General features: G+C 39.7%; 1 non-coding gene across 1 annotated transcript; it reads left to right on the forward strand.

Moving 5' to 3' along the window:
* Positions 1-4,823: 4,823 nt before the first annotated feature.
* On the forward strand, positions 4,824-4,930 carry LOC112627334. The gene has a single exon (XR_003120159.1). It is a non-coding gene; the product is annotated as a U6 spliceosomal RNA (small nuclear RNA).
* The last annotated feature ends 18,578 nt before the right edge of the window (positions 4,931-23,508 follow it).

Genomic DNA, 23,508 nt, shown 5'->3' on the forward strand with positions numbered 1-23,508 from the left:
ATCTAGGTCTCCACACAGAACAAGGACTCCCTATAGTCTCCCATACCTAGGTCAAGGGCACTCCCACCTCCTATCCCAGGCCTGAAGAATGCCTCAGACTCCATTGCAATGCCCCTGTTGGCAAGGACTAGACACTCGAATGATCTTCTGTTGCTTTCATCTTTCAGAACTCATAAAACAAACTTTGATTTTACAGCCTCACTCTCTAGGTGTCTTCACATCCTGGCACCAGTTCCCAACTATATCAAAGCTGCCTTCTCACAGACACACCAACACCATCCCCACACAGGAGCTCCCAGCCACCTCTTCAGATGCTTAGCTTGAAGGCCCTCTTCCCCCTATTTGAATAGGAACAAATCACCATGGATGATTCTCTCTCTGCCAAGGTGATTACCCCAAACTCCAGAGCTGCTTCAACACTCCCCAGGTGCTCTCTGGTCTAGGAACCTCATGCCATTCATCGTCCCAGTGGAATTTACTGTGTTCTAGTGTGGAATTCTGTGAGGATCAGTTCCACCTCATTTCCCATCCCCCTGACTTTCTGGGCATCTAGTGACTGTGTCCACTGACTCTGTGCCTCCCACTCCATCTTTAGGTCCTTCCTACACAGGCACAGGGTGTTCCACTGCTGCCATTCTCTGAAGAGGCCAGTGCCTCAGCAAGGTCACTTTCCCCAGCCCCATTCCCACCTATTTTTGGCTTCTTTCTCCTGCTACCAATTGGCAGTTCCAGTATGTCTGGTCCATACCCCAGCCCTGAACTCAGTCCTGATGGTAGGGACCTTCACCTTGACTCTTTCTTGTTGGAGCCAGCCATGAACCCATCTTCAAACTTCCAATACTTATGATTGGAAACCCCCTGGCCAGTTGTTGCCTGAATTATAACTGGGGCTACCGTATTTCTTAATAATAACTCCCGTTTGGCTCTTCCACTGGCATTATTCTCTGCACCTAGATTAGTTCTTCAAAGCCTGTCCCATTGTAGTGGGTAGGTCTCATGCCAAGTCTTGGCCTCTCTTCCTGCCACATGTGGCTATACGTACAATCAGATCTTGAGTTACAAGTGCTAGTCAGAGGGTGTAAGCCCCTTGGTGTATGTTCTGTGAGTTCAGTGCTATTGTGGAGCATGCCTGAGGACCCATCTGAAGACTTTCATTAATGGTAGGTCTGTGCTACCTAAGGTTCTCCCCGTGAGAAGCATAGATCAGATCCTCAGAAGCAGGCTGGCAGATGTGTCCTTGACACTGAGTGCTGCTTTACATTTATCCTCTTTAAGCTCAGTACAGTCAATCAGTTTTCCATGATTTATTTTATTTTTTTTTTTTTGAGACAGAGTCTCGCTCTGTCGCCCAGGCTGGAGTGCAGTGGCGTGATCTCGGCTCACTGCAAGCTCCGCCTCCCGGGTTCACGCCATTCTCCTGCCTCAGCCTCCCAAGTAGCTGGGACTACAGGCGCCCACAACCGCGCCCGGCTAATTTTTTGTATTTTTAGTAGAGACGGGGTTTCACCGTGGTCTCGATCTCCTGACCTTGTGATCCGCCCGCCTCGGCCTCCCAAAGTGCTGGGATTACAGGCTTGAGCCACCGCGCCCGGCCCCATGATTTATTTTATTTTGGCTAAGTTAGTTTACTGTTATTTATTTTAACTAATAAGTAAGTGTTTTCCCATGTGCTTCAGACAAGCTTCAATTCCTTAATCAGAGGCACCCAGTCCAAGGATACATAAAACAGCCCTTACCTTCCAAGTCCTTATTGAAAGTAACCCTCTGATTAGCCATTTGTGGAGGGCAGGCATATTTCTTTCATCTAAGTCAGTCACTTATTATTTCAACACATATTTATTCCTGACTGTGTAGCAATGCCCAGTGCTGAGTGAGCCTGAAAATATAGCATGCTGGAGCAAGATTGTGTCACCTATGCCCTCCTAGAAAATCCAAAGAACATCCTCTGGGCTAGAGCGTGGTGGAGAGGAAGGCTTTCTAGAGGCAGTAATGACTGAGCAAATGCCTGAAGAATAGGTAGGTGTTTTCACAGGTGAAAGTTGCAGGCAGAGAGAAATGCTCAGAAGCATTCATTCTGGATAAGAAGAGAAGGCTTGGCTGCTGAAGAACTGAAAGAAATCTCACATGGCTTTAAAATAACCCACAACAGGGGATCAGTGAAAAATGAAGAGTTTTGAAGGAGGCAAATCAGGGAGAATCTTAGGAAGTCATGTGAAATAATTTGAACTTGATGCTATGGCCATAAAACTTTCCTCAGGTGGAACCCAAACCTGGGCACATGGGGCAAGGCCGGGCCCAGCTTCTGCTAACCTGGAGGGGACCACGTCAAAGTCAGCATCTGGTTGTCCTGAGAACAAGCTGGACATGACGTGGAAAACTGTCCAGCTAAGTCCCTCGCTCCTCAGGCAAAGGGACCCCAGAATCTCACTGGGGCCCTTACCTGGATCTCTTACCTGGATCTCATGGTCTGCCTTCTGGATCACTGAGTAAAAGAAGTAATTTGCTCATGTTCCACCTCCACCTTAAAAACAAAAACAAAACAAAACAAAAAAAAACAAAGCAAAAAAACAAAAAAACAGAACGCTCCTTAATTCTAATTCAGTGCATCTATTCAGTAGGTTCTGGGGCTAGAATCCCTTATTTTCCCTGCCCAGAAGAGTCCTGCCTATTAGGGCTCTGCTTTATCCAACCTCAGAATAAACAATAATGCCTACAGTTGTTTGTTTTGATCAAATCACCGGCTTGGGCCCCTCAGTTACAATCACATACAGGCCCTACTCATGGTTCCTGGGGAAACATAAAGTTGCTATGCCCTGAATGAGAGCCCAAGGTGGGCAGATTGCTTGAGCTCAGGAGTTCAAGACCAGCTTGGACAACATGACAAGACCCTATCTCTACAAAAATTACAAAATAAGCTGGGCGTGGTGGTGTGCACCTGTAGTCCCAGCAACTTGAGGGGCTGAGGTGGGAGTCTAGGCCTAGAAGGTGCAGGCTGCAGTGGCCCGTGATCACACCACTGCACTCCAGCCTGTGTGAAACAGCCAGACCCTGTCTCAAAAGAAAAAAAAAAAAAAGAGGAAGAAAAGAAAAGAAAAGAAAATATCCGTTGTGTTGGTAAAGAAAATGTTTTGAGCAGTACCCTTGTTCCGTGGCTAGGGAGAGGAGAAAGAGGAATGTAATTTCCAGAAACCTTTTCTGGAGAACTAGATTAATGGAAGTGATTCACCTAAACTATTGTTGGCTCTTAAGTCAGTTTTGGTTTTGTTATCATTGTTATTGTTGTTCTTGGAGTAGTTTATAAGGTTTGAAGGATTTAGGGGAGAAGTCAAAGGCCTTGCTTCGGTGAAAAATTATGTGAGAATCACGTGAGAATATTAGGCTGAGAGCTACAGTCTTCCCAGTTGATCCTTTGCTCTGTCGACAACCTGTTCATCTCTATTTATGTCTTGGGAGGCAAAATGGTGAAAACTGTGCTTTTTACATCTTCCACAGGCTGATATCAATCTCACACTCAACCTTGTACTTATCATCAGCAGGACACTGACAGTGATGATAATGATGCTAAACAACCACCAATATTGACATTATTTTTAAGAACTCATTTTTTCCAGGTCCTATACCTTATTTTCCATTTCTAGCTACTCTAAGAAATATGTATTTTTAAACTTTGTTTGTAGAGGAAAACTGTTAGGATATACATGCAAGGTTTCTGTTGTCCCGTTTCAAAGAAAAAAGTCTACATGTGGACTCAAGGTGGGGGTGGGCCCTGCCAATTTCCCAGCCTCTGTATCTCCCTTGTTATAACTGGATGCCACATATTGCCCTGCCTACTTCCTCCACTCCCCATAGCTGCCATTGTGCCCTTTACTTCCTCTTTCAGGATCCGTGTGATGCAGTTATCTATTTCCTTTATACAACTGGAAGGCCCAGGAGGGCAGGGACCATATTTGGATGCTCAATTCTGAGTCACCATAATTCAGCAGAGTGTGTGGCACACAGGTTGTCCCCAGTGAAATAGTGCATAGTGAAAATGAATGGGTGGATGTGGAGACTCAGTCCATCTCTGTGTCAGGTACAAGCTGGACTTTGAATAGGAAGATTCAGCCTTTCCCCTAGTTTCAAGGCCAAACTAGATACAGGGAAACAGATTCAAATGTCTTTAGTGCACTCATCAGGCCAGCACCTCTAGAACAGCAGGACTTCCAACCTTGAGGAAGGAATGTATGAGCTGAGATCTGAATGTGGAATACCTTGTGCAAAGACCTAAAGAAGAAAGGGACATGGAAATTCAGAGCTAGCAATGGCAACGTTCGTGCTGACTATGGATTTCCAAATTGTTTCTCAGTTTCCTTTGTTGCTAGTTAGTATTATAGTTTGCTGCTAATAATAGCAGTGAGCATTTATTTAGTGTTTCTGTGTGAAAGAGGCTGTGCAAAAAAGCTTTAGTATTGCCACATTATTTTTTATAACAGATATTGTAAGTACTTCTATACAGATAGAGAAACCGAGGGTTAGAGAAGTTGAGTAACTGAAACAAATTCACATGGCTAGTAAGTGGCAGGGTGGAATCTGTCTGACTTTAGACAGTCTGGGCCAGAACGTAGGTGCTACATTGCCTCCCCAATATATTTTCTCAGTAATGGGTCTTCTGTCTCCAATTTGCCATCCTCCGTGCCCTCTTAGTCCCTAGGTCCTGGGGCTGAGTTGCTATGTATAGTTGTCTCCTCGAAGGACTCCCACCTATTTGGGACCTGGCCTGCAGCTTATAGCTTGCAGGATGACATCCCCATCACTGGGGAAACACCACCAAGAATGGGCCCCTCGTGCTCGCTTCGGCAGCACATATACTAAAATTGGAACGATACAGAGAAGATTAGCATGGCCCCTGCGCAAGGATGACACGCAAATTCGTGAAGCGTTCCATATTTTTAAAAAAAAAAAAAAAAAAAAAAAGAATGGGCCCCTCCACCTTGGTCTTGTTTTCTATCCTGAGAAGTTTCCTCTAACTTGCTTCCAACCTACTTTCTTCTCCCATTCCTGACTCCTGGAATCCTAATTCCTAGATTCATTGCCCATTTGTAGACTTATTTGCCCTTCAGATCTGACATGTGACCAGATTCCACTGGATCATTTGTGGATGGCTCATGTTGATTATGGTTTGCACTTACCCCTTTTGTTTTGCTGTTTCAAGCTTCTTTGAGTAAACACTTTATCTGGGAAATCCCATCCTCTGAACCCTGCCCGCTATGATAGGCTCCACGAGGATGTCCATGCCAAAATCAATATAATCGAAGGAGAGATGGAACCATGGCATGGTCTGAGCCCCTAGATCCCCGCCATGTCAGAGGTCAAATATTCCCTGGCTAGTGCTGCTGTGGTGCTTGCCTCCAGAATCACTGAATGGTGCTCCCTGGAGTTAGGCAACATGCTAATCCTGTCCTAGCCTTTCGGGGATGAGCAAACACGTCCCTCTTCCAACACTTTTTGTTTTTTGTTTAGGCCAATTTGAGCTGGATTTCATTCATTGCTATCAAAAGATTTCTGACAAACAGTAAACAAACATAATATATACAAAGTGAGATCAGCACTACGAAGAAGAAACACAGATGCTTTTGAGGGTGTGCAATAGAAGCCCTGACCTATTCTAAGGGGTCAACATGGGCTGCTTTGAGAAAGTCACTTGATGTGAAAGCTAGAGGAGGAGCAGTTGACTAGGAAGTGAGTAGAGCAGGGAGGAGGAGTCCAGGTAGAAGTAAACACTGTTTAATAAGGACGTGTCTTGAAGTGAGAAAAAAACTCAGTGCACTCAGTGAAAGCAAAAAGAAAGCCAACATGTGTGGAGTATTGCAAATAAGAGGGAGATGTGGTGCCCCCAAGCTAGAGGCAGGTAGGAACCAGACCATGCAGTCCACAGAACTCTGTAATGAAATGATGGAGTATCCAGACTAGTGATGAATGCAAAGTGTTTTTCACTTGGCAGAGAAATAACTTGGTGAATGTAGGAATGGTGGTGCCAAACTGTGGGGTTTTTCAGACTGTCCCATCAACCCTTCCAGGCTAGGCATTAGCCTCCTAACAGGCCTTCCTACAACTGTTCTTGCCCCCAGCTACCCAGAGAGAAAGGCCCATATATCACGAGGCTCCTTTAGATTCAGCAACTTCTCCCTGCTCTTAGGGAAAAATTTACAAATATTCATGTGGTTTCCAAAGCCCTCCAGGCTCTGGTCTGCAACTGCCCCACATCGTTGATTTATACCTCTCTCCTCCCCAATAGCTCCTTGCTGCCTTATTGGTATTGCTTTCTGCCTGCATGTCAGACTCTTGCTGGTTCCTTGGCTTCAGGCCCCACACACACTCTTTTCCTGGCCGAGGCCTACCTTGCCACGCTGCCACTAGGCCTCCACTTAAATGCCCCTCATACTTACCCTAACCCTGAGGACTAAGTTGGGTACTAGTTTGTTCTCATTCACTATCTGTGAATCTGTGAGTTCTGTGGGTCCTTTCCTCTCTCAGGGCCAGGGAGTAGTAATGCCAGGAATGTAGGAACCTAGCAATAACTGTCACATTTCTTTTGTTATTCCGTGTGCTCTGGGAGATGGGGGTTGGGGAAGCGGTGAGAGGAAGTTAAAGGAAGATTTACAACAGTTTCTATGTACTGTTCATGGAGACTGTTTTTTTGTTTTGTTTTGTTTTTTTAATCATCAGGAAGTATTTGCATGAACAAAGAATTTTGAGAATGAATTCTTCTGAAGAGAAGGACATAGGTCATTTCGGGACCTTTCAATGTTAACGCTGTATTTTTCTTGCCTCCACACTCTAACTGTGCCCTTGCCATGTTTCTATCATGTTCTTAAGGTCACTGAGTTTATGTAGTTAACACATCATGCCACGTGATAAGAGCACAGGCTTTAGAAGCAGATAATTCAGTTCAACACACAAGTATGGCCTGCAGCAGGTTCAGAATAAGACAGAGTCCCATCCCTCATGACCTCACAGTCTGGTGTGGACAACAGACACATAAATAGGCAATTTCTATTTACTGGGTAAACAATGAAAAAAGTATGCAGAGTGCTACAGGGGCAACCACCACTTCCTAATTGTGTGTCCTTGGGCAAATAATTACCTCTCTCAGAGCCCCAGTTTCCTCAACTTTCAAATAGGGCCAAAAGTTCCACTGCCAAAGGATTTTTTTGTGTGTGAACTGAGATAACATTTGTAAAACAAATAACACAGTGTTTTACACACAGGAGGCACTTGATAAATGGTATCCATTAGATTATCTAATAAGGTCAGAATCTGGAGTACTTATTCTATTTGTGCTGCCTCAATTTGTGTGATTCTCCACCGCAAACTGAATTTTCACATAACCCTATGCACTGTAGTAATTGTAACAACAACCCACGATGATCCTTGCCCTTGTTCACAGGAGAGACTGGACAAGAAATGATGACTATGTTAGCACAAATCCATGAGTACTACTCGTATAATGCTTCAGAGAACATTCTGTGCTGACAGCATGCCAGGGCCATTGTTATAATATACAAAGAACAAAATGTCCACATTATCACTGTAACTTCTTCTATCATCTTCTTCTCACTTCTGTTCACTAGTCCATTTTTTATCCTATTGCTAACCTTATGGTTGGCTGACTGTTCCCACAATATTAACCCCTCCATTCAGAAATCAAAGATTCCCTCTGAATCAAAATCAGACACATAATTATGTCCTAGGCTTTAAGTACTAAGTGGTTTTTACCTTTGCCCCCCGTCTGCCATAATTCATTAAAGATTTTCTCTCTCTCTCTTTTAATTGATATATAAATAGTTGTACATAATTTGGGGTACACATGATATTTTGATATATCTATAAAATGTGTAATGGTTAAATCAGGGTAATTGGGATATTCATCGCCACAAACACTTATCATTTATTTGTATTGAGAACATTATAGTTCTTTTCTTCTAGCTATTTTGATATATGCAATAAATTGTTGTTAACTGCAGTCTTTTCTCTCTCTCTTTCGTCATGTCAGCCTTCTTATGACTTTGTCCAAGATAGCTTTACATAGCAGTTGTATCCAAGGGTGCATGATTTAAATGCCACTCCCAAAATTCCCCCAAAGAGTCTTCCATGTGCTGGACATTTTACCTAGATTAAGTCTTAGGGATCTCTTTCATATTAAGATCCATTTTATATTAAGAAATTGACTACCAAAGTGATATCTGGTGGCTTTTTCTTATTGATGACACTTATGACACTTAACTATTCTTAGAGAAAACTTAGCTTGAAAAAAATGCCAATAGACTTTGTTTAAAAAAGTTTATTGTGAACTTTTTTCTCAATTATTTGATTTCCTCATGCTTAATTATTGAGATAATCATCTATGAGATCACCATTACCAATGGAGATGCCATAGTTTTAGAAGTCATCACTTATGAGATCACTGCTAGAGAATAACCAAGGGACTTATTCATAATCTGGCATATGGTGGTTAATACTGTCATGCTTAAAAGTTGCAAGTCATTTCATTAGCTTTATAAACATTTGAGTTATATCATACTTGTCACTATATCATGTGTTCCTATGTATCTGCCATAAATATATGAAACGTGGGCTACACAAAAAATAGAATCATTGCTATGGTAGGCAAAATTCTAAGAATGACCCCAGTGACCCTCATCCAGAAGGCAGAACCAAGGGCCTGGGTGGGGAAAGCCAAAAGCCTAGAGAATGAAGCAAACAGTCAGGGATAATTATTCCAAAGCTTTAAAATCCAATGGAGTTGGTACAGCTAGATGCCAAAACTTCTTTGGACTGATACGTTATTTGTACCTTCTTTTTTTAACTCAAATGTCTATAACTGTCATCTTATGCCTGTCCAACTATTGTGTGTTGACAGTGTAGGACACGTAACTTGTCTCTTTAGTTTCACAGGTCCATGAATAATGAAGAATTGTGCCCAGAATTAATTATACCCAGGAGCTTCATCAACACCTGGTTTAGATAATGATATTTTGGACTTTTGAGCTGATCATGTTTAGATGAGATTTTTGGACTTTGAACTGATGGTATATAGAGAAAAGACCCTTAAGAACCTTTGAGGGGCATGTGTTTTGCATGTGTGACAGATGTGGATCATTGGGGGCATGGGGTAGACAGTAGCAGCTAGAATTCTGCCCCAGTGACTCTCAGTCTTGTACAATTGTCTTGTTTTTGAGTGTGACAGGATCCTGTAAGTATGAAATATCAGCCCAATGAGTATGTTATGTTATATATCAAAAGGGGAATAATCCAACTAGGATTGTTAAAGGCTCACAAACTTTAATTGGATGAGCCTTTAAAAAACAAAGAGTTTTCCCTGGCCCATGGCAGCAGAGGGATAAATAAAGTTAGAGGGATTTAAACTCAAGGGAAATTCTCCTACTGGACTCAGAGTCTTTTGTTACTGTCATGTTGCAAGAGTGCCTATGAGAAGCAATGGCCTCCAGGTGGATGGCAAGGAAACAGGGACCTCAGTCCTACAATCACAAGAAAGTGAATTCTGCCAACAACTTGAATGAGCTTTGAAGCAGACTGATTGCTCCTTAGTTGAGCCAACAGTGGAGAATGTAACCCACTAACACTTTGACTTCGAGACTCTGAGCAGGGAGCCCAGTTCTGCTATGCCAGATGTTGACAGAACTGTGAGCTAATAAATGGCTATCATTTTAAGCCACTAAGTTTCTAATAATTTATTATAAAGCAAGAGAAAACAAATACAATTCATAAATATTTGTGGACTATTTCAATGTGAGTATGTCCCATATAAGTGGAACTCAGTTACTATTCATCAGTTGCTCATTATCTTATTAGTTATGATGAATCAACCACTAACAATTCACATATCTCAGCTTTAAAACTCAATCAAATCAAACACTGATATTTTCCTTGAACCCTCAACAGAGATTCTACTTCATTATATTAATCACAGCAATGCAACTGAAACAAATTAGAGTTTTATAGGCAATAAATTTCATGAGGAACTTAGATGATAACAGAACAAGACAGGACAAGAACGGTTGGTGCAGATAGAAGATGGGTTGGCAGGCACTGCGAGTCATGTGGGTAGGGCAGGCAGGCTGTAGATAAGCCCAAGAAAAGATGCAGCCTAAGAAGACTAGCATCCAGGACTCAGGCTCTAGATAAGAGGTCCAGGAAACAGACTTAGGGCACCAGCAACAAGAAGGGACTTGAAGCCAGGTGTATTAGTCTGTTTTCATGCTGCTGATAAAGATATAGCCAAGACTGGGTAATTTATAAAGAAAATGAAGTTTAATGGACTCACAGTTCCATGTGGCTGGGGAGGTCTCACAATCATGGCAGAAGACAAAAGGCACATCTTACATGGAGGCAGACAAGAGAGAAGGAGAACCAAGTGAAAGGTATTTCCTGTTATAAAATCATCAGATCTCTTGAGATTTATTCACTAGCATGAGAATAATATGGGGGAAACCACCCCCATGATTCAATTATCTCTAACTGGGTCCCTCCCACAACACATGGGATGTTATGGTAGCTACAGTTCAAGATGAGATTTGGGTGGAGACACAGTCAAATCCTATTAGCAGGCCATCTCAAACTGATCTCAGCATATTGAAAGATTAGTGCTGAAAGGAGGAACATATAACCCACCTTGCAGGGAGTTCGACAGGTAGTATTTTAAATAATTCCTTTTCCAAGGAGTTCAACAGGTGGTGCTTTAAATAATTCCTTTTCCAATAGAGTAATGTTTTCTAAAGTGTGGTCCCTGTATCAGCCATATCAGCATTACCTATGAACTAGGAAATGTAAATTCTCTAGCCTAACTGAGACTTAAGGAATCAGAAACCCTTAGGGGTGGGGCTCAGCAAGTTGTGTCTTAGCACATTCTCTGGGTCATTTTGATATGCAATAAAGTTTGAGAACCACAGCAAGCATTTTCACCTTTATCTTCTACTGATAAGCATCTTGAGATCCACAGAAACAAGTAAATTAGTCTAGATACAGCTCCTTCTGTTTTCACACGAGAGCCTGTTTATCAGGACATGTGGAGGGGAGCAACAGCCTCCAAATGTTGCTCATCTTGCTTTTCATCCTGGGTATATCATAAAGCAGAGAGAGTTTTGTGCCTGTCTTGGGTCAGTGGTTCCCTTTATAATCTAAGTATTATCTTAATTTCTTTTTCAGAAATGTCATTTACTAAAATACTTTTATTGTGTCTCCTTGACTTTTTCCTATGTAGTTTTATTTTTCAGCTAGTAATCCAGAAACTTATTGCAGCTCTTTTTATCCCTACACTTATGTCTACATGGTTTATTATCAGTTTTCAACTGGCCACATGGCATTCAAATATTTCTAGAACTGAAACACAACTGAAGTTCATTTATGACTTATTATCTGTACATTAAGATGCTATTACCAGGATCTTTTAAAATCTTTTAAAAATATATAAATATGAATAGATACTAAGAGAAACCCAGGACAGTCAAAATATTGTTTTCATTTAATTTACATTTTTTTCTTCATGAACAGTCATATTGCAAAAAAATGACTTTTTAAAAAAGTAAATATAACTGGGATTTGATTGCCAAAAGTTAATTGTAGAATGACTAAAACATAGGTAGAAATTATCTTTTATTTGTACCACGATGAAGAATATAACCAGTCTAAGACTATACCTTTTGAGGAAACATGTTTCTGCTCTTTTGTGGTATTCTCAGTCTAACTTCCTTGAATCATCCAAAGAGAACTATAGAACTTCCCCATTGAGGACCATTAATAGGAACAAAAAAATTTTATTTCCTTTATATTAAAGTACCATCACCTTATTGACTTTAAATCTGAATTTCGAACTAAGGTAATACATATAGAAAAGAAGATGTGCATTTTATATTGTTGTACTTTTCAATGAAAGGAAAACAAAAATTACAGTCTTTGACATTCAGAATCTCACCTTACACTAGGCCATATTATTCTCCTATTAGGCATAAACCATCACATAGAATACTAACTGCAGACAAGATTACTCTAAGACCCTGATAAAACAAGACAAAATAAGGACTCTTCATAATTTTGTCTATGCACAGAAAAAAATACAAAGTCAGCATGCAACCCACAAAATATAAACTGTCTCCTCTCTTGGCCAGAATAATTGACTACTACTTATTAGCCAATTGCAACTTTATGATCATTCTAACCTCCTCTCCCTATAAATAAGATTTATTGATATACCCAACATACTATTGACCCTGCTTTCTTACACTCTAATCTAGAACAAACCCTCACCACTTCTGACCATTCCCCAAATTACCCTGCCAAAGTCCAACCCTATAATGGGTTCCTTCTCATACTCTTTTACTGAGGTGCTCCATGGTCTCCCATGGTGTATGTTCTCCCTCTCTGCAACAGGTAATAAACCCACCTTGTTCAGTTACAGATGTGCTTTCAGTGGTGAATTGTAAGCTATTTTAATTTTTTTTTAATGAAAGTTTATTTCATGTAGATGCCTATAATCCTTTAATATACGTTATAAAACTTGAATAACTTGAGTGGATCTGCAAAGCTAATTAATGATTGATCCAGCAGCTCATCTAGTAGTCCAATGTTCTGTGCTAACTCACCTAGCTATTACTTGGCATTATGTTTAATCTCTTGAGAAGTCAAACAGCATCAACTATTTGATTTATATATTACTTATATGCTTAGATTTGGTAAATTTAGAAATGGTGATTGGTATAGTTTGAGTATTTGTCCCTGTGAAATCTCATGTTGAACTGTAATCCCCAGTGTTGGAGGTGGGACCTAATGGGAGGTGTGTGAGTCACGGGGGCAAATCCCTCATGGCTTGGTGCTATCCTTGCAATAGTGAGTGAGTACTTGTAAGGTCTGCTTTTTTAAGTGTGTGGCACCTTCCCCCAGCCCCTAGCTATTGCTTTCATCATGTGATGTGTCTACTCCTGCTTCATCGTCTGCCATGAGTAAAAGCTCCCTGGCCAGGCACAGTAGCTCATGCCTGTAATCACAGCACTTTGCGAGGCCAAGGCAGGCGGATCATGAGGTCAGGAGTTTGAGACCAGCCTGACCAACATGGTGGAACCCTGTATCTGCTAAAAATACAAAAATTAGCCAGGCATGGTGGTGTGTGCCTGTAGTCCCAGCTACTTAGGAAGCTAAGGCAGGAGAATCACTTGAACCCAGGAGGCAGAGGTTGCAGTGAGCTGAGATCACACCACTGCACTCCAGCCTGGCGACAAAGTGAGACTCCATCTCAAAAACAAAAACAAAAACAAACAAACAAACAAAAAGCTCCCTGATGCCCTGATGCCTCCTTAGAAGCCAAGCAGATGCTGGCACCATGCTTGTACAGCCTGCAGAACCATGAGCCAGTTAAATCTCTTTTCTTTATAAATTACTCAGTCTCAGGTATTTCTTTATAGCAATGCAAGAACGGCATAACATAGGAAGTTGGTACCAGAAGAGGGGCATTACTATAAAAATACCTGAAAATGTGGAAGCGACTTTTCTGGGTAACAGGCAGAGGTTGGAAGAGTTTGGAGGGCTTAGAAGAAGACAGGAAGATAAGGAAGTTTGGAACTTCTTAGAGACTGGTTAAATGGTTGTGACGAAAATGGTGATAGTGATATGGACAGTGAAATCTAGGCTAATGAGGTCTCAGATAGAAATGAGGAACTTATTGGGAACTGGAGCAAAGGTTACTCTTACATCTTAGCAAAGAACTTGGCTATATTGTGTCCATGTCCTAGGGATCTGTGGAAGTTTGAACTTGAGAGCAATAACCTAGGGTATCTGGCAGAAGAAATTTCTAAGAAGCAAAGTATTTAAGATGTTCATGGCTGCTTCTAACAACATATGCTCACATGCAGAAGGAAAGAAATAACTTTAAGTTGAAAGTTATATTTAAAGGAAAAGCAGAGTATAAAAGTCTGGAAAATTTGCAGCCTAGTCATGTGGCAGAGAAAGAAAAAGCTTTTTCAGGAGAGGAATTCAAACACACTATGGAGCAACCACTTGTTAGAGAGATTTGCATGATTAAAAAGGAGCCAAATGCTAATAACTGAGATAATGGTGAAAAGGCCTTGAAGGCACTTCAGAGATTGCAGAGGCAGCTCCTCCCATCTCAGGCCCTGAGGTCTAGAAGGACTGAATAGTTTCCTGGACGAGGGCCAGGGCCAGGGCCAGGGCCCTGGTATACTGTACAGCCTTGGAACACTGCTTCCCACATCCTTGCCACTCTGGGTCCAGCCTTGGTTCAAAGGACTCCAGATATAGTTCATGCTGCTGCTTCAGAGGGTGCCCGATATAAGCCTTGGCAGCTTCCATGTGTTAAGCCTGTGTGTACACAGAATGCAAGAGTGAAGGCTTGGCAGCCTCTCCCTAGATTTCAGAGGATGTATGGAAAAGCCTGGGTGTCTAGGCAGAAGCCTGCTGTGGGGCAAAGCCCTCATGGAGAACCTCTAATAGGACAGTGCAGAGGTGAAAGGTGGGGTTGGAGCCCCCATACAAAGTCCTCACTGGTGCACTGCCTAGTGGAGCCATGGGAAGGGAGCCACTATTCCCTAGATCCCAGAATGATAGAGACACTGGCAGCTTGCACCCTGCACCTAGAAAAGTAGGCACTCAACAACCTGTGAGACCGGCTGTGGGGTCTGAATCCTGAAAAGCCACGGGGGCAGGGCTGCCTAAGGCATTGGGAGCCCATTTCTTCCACCAGTGTGCCTTGTATGTGGGACATGATATCAAAGGAGATTATTTTGGAGCTTTAAGATTTAATGACGGCCTTGCTGGGTTTCAGACTTCATGGAAACTGAAGCCCCTTTCTTTTGGCCTATTTCTCCCTTTTGGAATGGGGATGTTTACTCAATGCCTGTACTCTCATTCTATCTTGGAAATAAATAACTTGGTTTTGATTTTACAGGCTCATAGGTAGAAGGAACTTGCCTTGTCTCAGATGAGATTTTGGCTTTGGACTTTTGAGTTAATGCTGGAATGAGTTAAGTCTTTGGGGGACGACTGGGAAGGCATGATTATATTTTGCAATGTGAGAAGGACATGTTATTTTGGGGGCCAGGGGTGGAATGATATAGTTTGAATATATGTTCCTGCCAAATCTCATGCTGAATTGTAATCCCTAATGTCGAAGGTGGAGCCAAATGGGAGGTATTTGGGTCATGGGGGCAGATCCCTTTTAGCTTGGTGCTATCCTTGCAATTATTAGTAAATATTCACGAGATCTAGGTAAGTAAGTGACACCTTCCTGACTGCTCCTGCTCCTGCTTTACCTTCTGCCATGAGTAAAAGCTCCCTGAGGCTTCCCCAGAAGCTGAGCAGATGCTGGAGCCATGCTTGTACAACCTACAAAACTATTAGCAAATTAAACCTCTTTTCTTTACAAATTACCCAGTCTCAGGTATTCTTTATTGCAATACAAGAATGCCTTACTAGTAATGATCAAAAGCTACAAAATAAACACCATGCTTAGAAGACTTTGACCAAGAATATTACAATAGCCTCTATTATTAAGCAGTTACTATATGCCAGTATTATACTTAGTGCTTTACGTAATTTAGCTCATCTAAAACTCAGTACATTTTATTTACCTATGAGTAACAGAACGTTCAATTAAAAGTGGTTTAAATACTGAAGAAAATTTGCTGTATCACATAATTCCATGATATTACTGGCTCAGTGATGTCAAAAAGGTTTCCTTTACTTACATTTTTCTGCAGCTTATCCTCAGTGTGTTTGTGACATCTCATTTTAGATTGCAAGTTGGCTAGAGTAGTGTCAGGTTTCACATGACCATATGTAATGAAAGTAGATTTCTAGCACCTTTTTTTATTAGAGAGCAAATGTTTCTCCTGATGATTTCTCCCTTCAGACCCCATTGACCAGGACTATGAAATGTTGTATTCAGGCCCTAACTGCAAGAGCAACTGGGATCATGAGAATCTGGAATTTTCAGCCACAGTAATTGGAGGTGAGCTCCATTGGCAAGGAGTAAGGAGGGCAGGAGGGGTAACTCTTAAGTAGGAAGCCAACAGCATCATGCATAGGTGCTACCATTGTCCTCATTTTACAAAAGAGAAAACTGAAGCTTAGAGAGGTTATGTAATTTACCAACAATTACTCAGCTAGAACTTGTGGTATTAGAATCCAAATTTAGCTCTGTAGAATTCCAATGCCCAAACTCTTTAAGGACTTAGACTCCAAGTCAGATGGACCCAGGTTTATATCTCGACTATGCCTCTTTTCATTGATGACCCTGATTTTTTATTTGTAAAAATAAATTATTGTATTATCTGTTTCATTGGAATATGGTGATGATTAAATTCATAATGTATATGTAGATATAAAGTCCTGGCCCTGATATTACTGCTGTCATCATCATCAATCAGCAGGAGCAACATTATTACCCCACTCCACTGGATGAAATTTCTAGGTCATCGTTCAGAGTCCAGTTGTTTTTTCCCATCTTTCATAACACGCGGTATATGGAATTTACTTTGTTACTATGGCCATACTCTTACTTGGATTTTTTCACTCATACAGCTCCTTGAAGGCAGGAACGATGTCTTATTTATTTTTATATCTTCAGCCTCTTATACAATGAATGATGCATAGTATGTGCTCAATAAAATATTTTGCATGAAGCTGTAGGTGAGGGTAGGAATAGCAATATAGTGCAACAACTGGGAGCTATACATTCTATTCTCAATATTAGAGAAATCATCACATTCCAGAAAAACATTTGATTACAAATATATTACACAGGAAGGTCTATAATGACAGACTTAGTATTTAAACAGCTATGTATTTTCTTTTTTTTTTTTTTTTAGACAGAGTTTCCCTCTTGTCACCCAGGCTGGAGGGCAATGGCACGATCTTGGCTCACCGCAATCTCCGCCTCCTGGGTTCAAGCAATTCTCCTGCCTCAGCCTCCTGAGTAGCTGGGATTATAGGCATACACCAGCACGCCCAGCTAATTTTTATTTTCAGTAGAGACAAGGTTACTCCATGTTGCTCAGGCTGGTCTCGAACTCCCGACCTCATATGATCCTCCTGCCTCGGCCTCCCAAAGTGCTGGGATTACAGGCATGAGCCACCGCACCTGGCCAACAGCTATATATTTAAAAAAAAAAATTTTTTTTTAAAGTAAGGTGTCAACTTGAATTTTCAGTTCAAAGTAGTTCATTGTCCAAGTCTCCAGAAAAATCCATGTGTATTAAAAACCGAAATAGTTTAAAAATTCGGGAATAACATTTTAAAATTCAGCAATAAAATACTTCTTGGAATAAGAGGAAAATGTCTTCTAGAAAACTTTCAAATAAAACCAAACTTAAAGGAAATGTGCATTTCTTAAATTTGATTTCAATTTCTCAAGTTTCCTTGTGTCTGAGGGTAGGAAACATAACTCCTCAGCACAGGATTAATAGCAGCTGGCTCATAATACTCACCCTGAGAGCAAATACGTGCACTGTGGGAAGCAGATGCTGCTCTCGCTGAAACAGATAGTTCAGTGGCAGTTAAAACAGGGCAGACATATTGATGTCCTCATCTGCTCATCATCCATATCACAATCATAGAATTAACTTTTCTTTTTGCTAATTTATAGGTGGTTAAATATTTCTTTGACGGTAAAAGTACAATGGATGATTTCTCTTTTCTGTTACTTTGTTTTACAACAAGTGTATAGTCATGCTACTGGCAAATAATAAAACTGTCCAATAATTTCTTTCCAACTATGCACACTTAATTTTACTATCGTGCTTCTTTAAAAAAATTCTACAAGTCACTATTTTTAAAGTTATATATTTACATATCAGTCATTCATTAATGAATCTATAATTTCAATAAGAGTTTCTTTAGGAAGAGTAGCTGTATCATAAATAAAGTGAAGAAAACATCCAGCATTTGTAGGTTGCTCTGATTTGGGAAAATACTGTATTTTTAAACTACCAATATACCTCTTATGCCTGTCATTCAAACACAACCTTGTTATGCAGCTAACTTTTTAGAATTTCATTATTTAGATATAAAATAATACTGTTTCTTGTAGAAAGGTTGGAAAGTACAACAAAACAGAAGGAAAAAAAATAATTGCCCACAATCCAACCCTTGCAAATGGCTAATATTAACATTTTAGTTTACTACCCTCTTGTCTTTTTTCAAAGCATATGTAATATACACATTCAACTTTTTAAAATGAAGTCAAGTCATATTAAATATATTTTTGGTCTCTTGTACTTTTACTTAACATTATAGTTGGAATTTTTTTGTCAATAAATATTTATAAAAAAACTTTTGAATCACTGAAAGGCATTTCAAGATAAAGATTACTGTAATTTAACCAAATCTTCACCTGTGGGCATTTACATCATTTCTAATTTTTGTTATTATGTTAAAAATAATATAAGCACGTGTATACAATGCTTTCTTCATATCTCTAATTTTCTGGCTTTGGAAGGGAATTATTCAAATATATATTTTTAAGGTTCTTAATATTTTTAAATTAAAAATGTTTACTATTAACTTTAGAGACGTAGCCACAATACAGTGTCAAAATGTTTTGCTGAAGTCATAAAGTAAAAACTATTGGTGCACTAGTGCAAGGCCTGCTTTAAACACTTGGCACACATAACATATACAAAAGCTTGGCATTTTTGTTAAAAGCACCCAGAGATGGCACATCTGTGTTGCCCTTTGGCATAAGAGGTCCCTAGATAGAAAGACACAGCAACATAAAGATATAAAATCTCTTTAAGCTAAGCTATAAATGGAATGCAGCCCTAATAAAAGGATTTTTATCATGATATAAGCATATTTATATTAATATATTAAAATTAATATTTCACATTCATATGCAATAGTAAGCAAGCATAGAAGTAGAAAATTTTGAAACTGAAGAACAATAAGGGTAAATAAGCTTTCTCAGATACTAAAGCATTTTATAAAGCTTAGGGAAAAACTCAGATACAAGAAAAACTGATAAATTCTGCTACTTACAAATAAAAAATATCTCCATGGGGAAAAAAACTAACATAAGCAACATTTAAACCTGCACTATAAAAAATATCTGCAAATCATAGACAAGGGCTAATTTATCCAACATATAAAGAGATCCTATTCTTAGGAGCACCTATTCATATAATAGTTATATAAAGACCAATAAAAAGAAACTTAGGCAAAGGGTATATACAGATATTTCACAGAAAAGGGAATACCAGTGGCTCTTGAACATATGAAAAGATGTTCAACTTTGCATCTTAAAAAATGCTGTTTAAAACCCTGGTGAGACACTGTTTTTTACCTTTAGATTGGCAAAGTTTGGTGACACACTCTTCTAAGGCTCTGGGAAAACAGGCACTTTCATATAATGCTGCTGGGAATGTAAACTGATGCAACTTTTGTGGAGTATCTATAAAAATTTCATATACACATGCTCTTAACCCAGCATATTTACTTCTAGGCTTTTATCTTACTGATATATTCATTTACACATGTGCAAAATTTCACACATACAAGGTTACTTGTTACAGAGGCACTGTAGTATCAAAAGACTGGAAACAATATAAAGAGCCATCCATCAATGGATACTGGTTAAAATAAGTTATGATACATTGAAACAACTGAGTACCAGGCAGTCAATAAGAAGAACGAAATGAGGAAGCTCTTCATGCATTGGTATGGGATGACCTCTGAGATAGATGGGGATGGGTAGATTTGTATATATGTACATGTTATTGATTGTATATGCATAAGGCATCTTGGCAGAACTCAAAAGGAGCTGGTAATAGTAAATGGTTTTGAGAATGGAAACAGGGTTGCTGCATTGTACTCTTTGAATTTTGAGGCATTTGAATATATTAACTATTTTTAAAAATTAAATAGAATTAAATTAAATGTTTTAAGTTGAATAGACCCTTACAACCACAAGAAATAGCTTGGGTCCTAATGGGGCAGTCCAAAGAAGAATAAAAGAAATATCTCAACAAAAGGTTAATAAAATAACCAGGACCTATTGTTCCCCTAAGTCCTCAGTTGTTAGGTAGTCTGAATTCTCTACTTTCCATGCCAACCATGTAGCAGGGCACTAACCACTGCCAGAATTTCCTTGGCAGTGAAAATCAGGCCTAGAGCTGTCCTCACCTCCCTCTTCTTGTTGCTAGCAACAGAGTAGCTACTACAGCACACACATAGAACTGACCAGTGAATGAATGGCTGGGAGCCTTCCAGTTCTGGGCAAACATAAAACTCAGGGAAACAAAGAAAGTATTGGAGTCGCTGGGTCAGTGATTACAGATCCTTATGTCATCCCCTTTAGAACACCAGCCCTGAGTTTTCTCTCAGCTGTGTACCAGTGACTGGATGCCTGACTGCATCAGCCACTGCGACGAGAAGGAGGCAATTAGATGAAGCCCACTATAAGATGGAGCTCATCCTTACAGAGATCTTTTCTTTATGTATTTTTTAAGTTAAAAGCAATAAATGTATTCTTAAGGGGTAGATGGATTGTTCTTTGGCTTTAGGCAAATGTATTAGAGGAAAGTAACACATATGGTCTTGAAGGGGAAAAATAGGGCAACTATCAAGATCTGGATCTAATTGCTTAACTAGTCTCTTAGCAGTCAGCCTTGAATAATAGGCAAGGTCAAGATGAAAGCAACTTCTAAGAATGCCTTACTCCTTCTGTCCTAAGTACTTTATCTCTATTAACTCACTTACTTTCCAGAACAACTCTGAGGTAGTCATTTCTATGATTTCCACTTTACAAATCGAAAGCATAGAAAGATTAACTAAATTTGACCAAAGTTACCCAACAAATAAATGGTACAACTAAAATTCAACCCATACAATGGTGCTGCACAGGCTGTACTCTCATCAAAACATATAGCATTCAATATCACAGTAGTTTTACATAAAATCTAAGCATGAAACATAATTTTTGCTAGATCTATTCCACTCTGAAACTCACAAATCACAGTGTATGTAAATGTCTGCATTCATTTCCTTTTGTTAATGTTTCCTATATTGCTGAACAACATCTTTGTTCTGAAACACAGAAAAGATGCACATGATTTTATGCATCCAGGAGCTAAGCAACACATTTTTCCTGAAATAAACACTAGTCCCACTTATTATGTCCCCTACTTTTCTTCCTCCCTCTAAATCAGAGCAGTGTTTCATTTAACATATGCATCATCTAGTATGAGCAAATAAAGTACATAACGCAAAACAAAACAAGAGTACTTGGCGACCCTCTAAATTATCATGCTAAACATAGTGGACTTCTTGTTCAGAGCTAAATGACACTGACATCCTCCTCTCACCCTAGACATAGACAGGGTGTACTAAGAGAGCATCATTTCCATTTCCAAAGGTCATGGAGTTTGTGAAAGAATAGTGCTTAGTGATGCTTGTTCAAAAGCTGAAGTGAAGAAAGTACAACAAAAGGAGGGAAGCATTTTAGAACTGGCAGAGACCTTAGTTCTTAGAGCTCAGAAAAAAAATCATAGAGCTAGAAAAATGTTAGAAATCAGCTACCGCAATACTTTGAATCTTCTGGAGGAAAGTGAAGATTAGAAAAGTTAGTTCCACAGCAGCACAGTGGAATTAGGACACATAGTTCCTGAGACTCTCTGTCATGAGTTGTGCATACTAGGCAAAGAAGACTAGAATTATGGCAACCTCACCATGTTGCTTCTTTCTCACTTAGAAATGGCTATGGTTTTCTCTTTGTACTACTGACCTCTCCTAATTTCTCCACCATGAGAAAAGCAGACAGGTACATTGAGAAGCACCATTATGAAGCCTAAGACCCACCAGGCTTTGGAGCCAGGCCACTGGATATTTCAATGACTCCATCATCTACCAGCCTGTATCTTGGGTGTATTACATTTCCAGCATCTGTTTCTTGGCCCAATATTGGACACTGTACGACTAACCTTGTAGGAATCTTGGGAACACTGGAGATAATGTAAGTTAAGTGCCAAATACAGTAGATGATAAAAAATGAAACATATTATTACAAGCATATATTTCTCTACCCATTGACAGTCTTCATCTTTTTTTAATTCCTCAAATCATTGCATGTGCAGGAAATGCCTACAGCACTTAGCATGACTACAAGTGTATGCTAATTTAAAAAATAATTATGAACTTTTTCAAACATATAAGAGAGCATGGAAAATAATATACCATCACCAAAGTAAGTATCCATTAAAGATATGGAGCTGTCTTGTATATTTTAAAACTTTATACAAATGTTATCAAATTGTCCATATTATTCTATAATTCACTTCTCCCCAGCATTACATCTTAGAAATTTACTCATATTCTTACATGCAGCTTTCTTAGTTATTTTCAATGCCCTATAGTATTGATGTCATGAACTTGCCATAACGTATTGCTGCGTCCTTCTACTGATGGACATTTAGATTGTTTCCCGTTATTCACCTATTACAAAGAATGCTGCATAGGCATCCTTCTCACTCATGCTCCTTTGGGTATGGGTGAGGGAGTTTCTTTGGGATACAAATCCAGAGGTAGAATTCCTAGATTTATAAGATATGCCCATATTCAACATTACTAGTCATTGCTAAATCGTGTTTCCAAATCACTGTAGCATTTTGTTGCCACCTTTGCTTTAGAGTATTTTTTTAGGTTCTTTATTGAGATATATGTTACATACCGTAAAATTTACCCATTTCAAGTATACAACTCAATAGTTTTTAGTATATGTGCAGAGTTGTGCAACCAGCATTACAATCTAATTTTAGAACATTTTAATGTGATAGCGTTATTTATAAATAGACATAAAACATACAGAAATCTGTGAAGCTTGTTATGTGTCCTGTCCAGTATATACATGAAAAACCTCTGGAAGGAGCTAGTTTGTAGAGGTCCCCACAAATAATAGAGAAAAACAATGTTCTTGTTTTAAACCTGTAGTTTGAGTAGGTAGCTGGAAGGAACATTTCTAATTAGATTTGGAAACTGCTTAAAGGCAGGTTCCTGTTATTTGCTAATAAAAGCATTTCTAATTATTCACCTCAGAGTAAAATGACTCAGAATTCACTCTATCTGAAGAGAAATAGAAGTGGGTTAAACCAACTAAAGAAGTGATTTCCCCAGAACAGTTCTTGCTCACGCCAGAAAGGAAGGGAGCTGTGAAGGAGTATAGATGTTGGAGTAAACAGTTGTGAGAGGAGGTTCATTGGCAAAGGAGAAGAGAGAGCAACTGTCATTCTTTTTTTCCACAAGGTAATTCATTGAGCTTTTTTTTTTTTTTTTTTGTGAGACAGAGTCTCACTGTATTGCCCATGCTGGAGTACAATGCAGTGGCCTGATCTCGGCTCACTGCAACCTCTGCCACCCGGGTTCAAGCAATTCTCCTGCCTTAGCCTCCTGAGTAGCTGGGATTACAAGCACCTGCCACCGCGCCTAATTTTTGTATTTTTAGTAGAGATGGGG

Source organism: Theropithecus gelada, chromosome 6 (assembly GCF_003255815.1).
Source record: "Theropithecus gelada isolate Dixy chromosome 6, Tgel_1.0, whole genome shotgun sequence".
Taxonomy (NCBI): domain Eukaryota; kingdom Metazoa; phylum Chordata; class Mammalia; order Primates; family Cercopithecidae; genus Theropithecus; species Theropithecus gelada.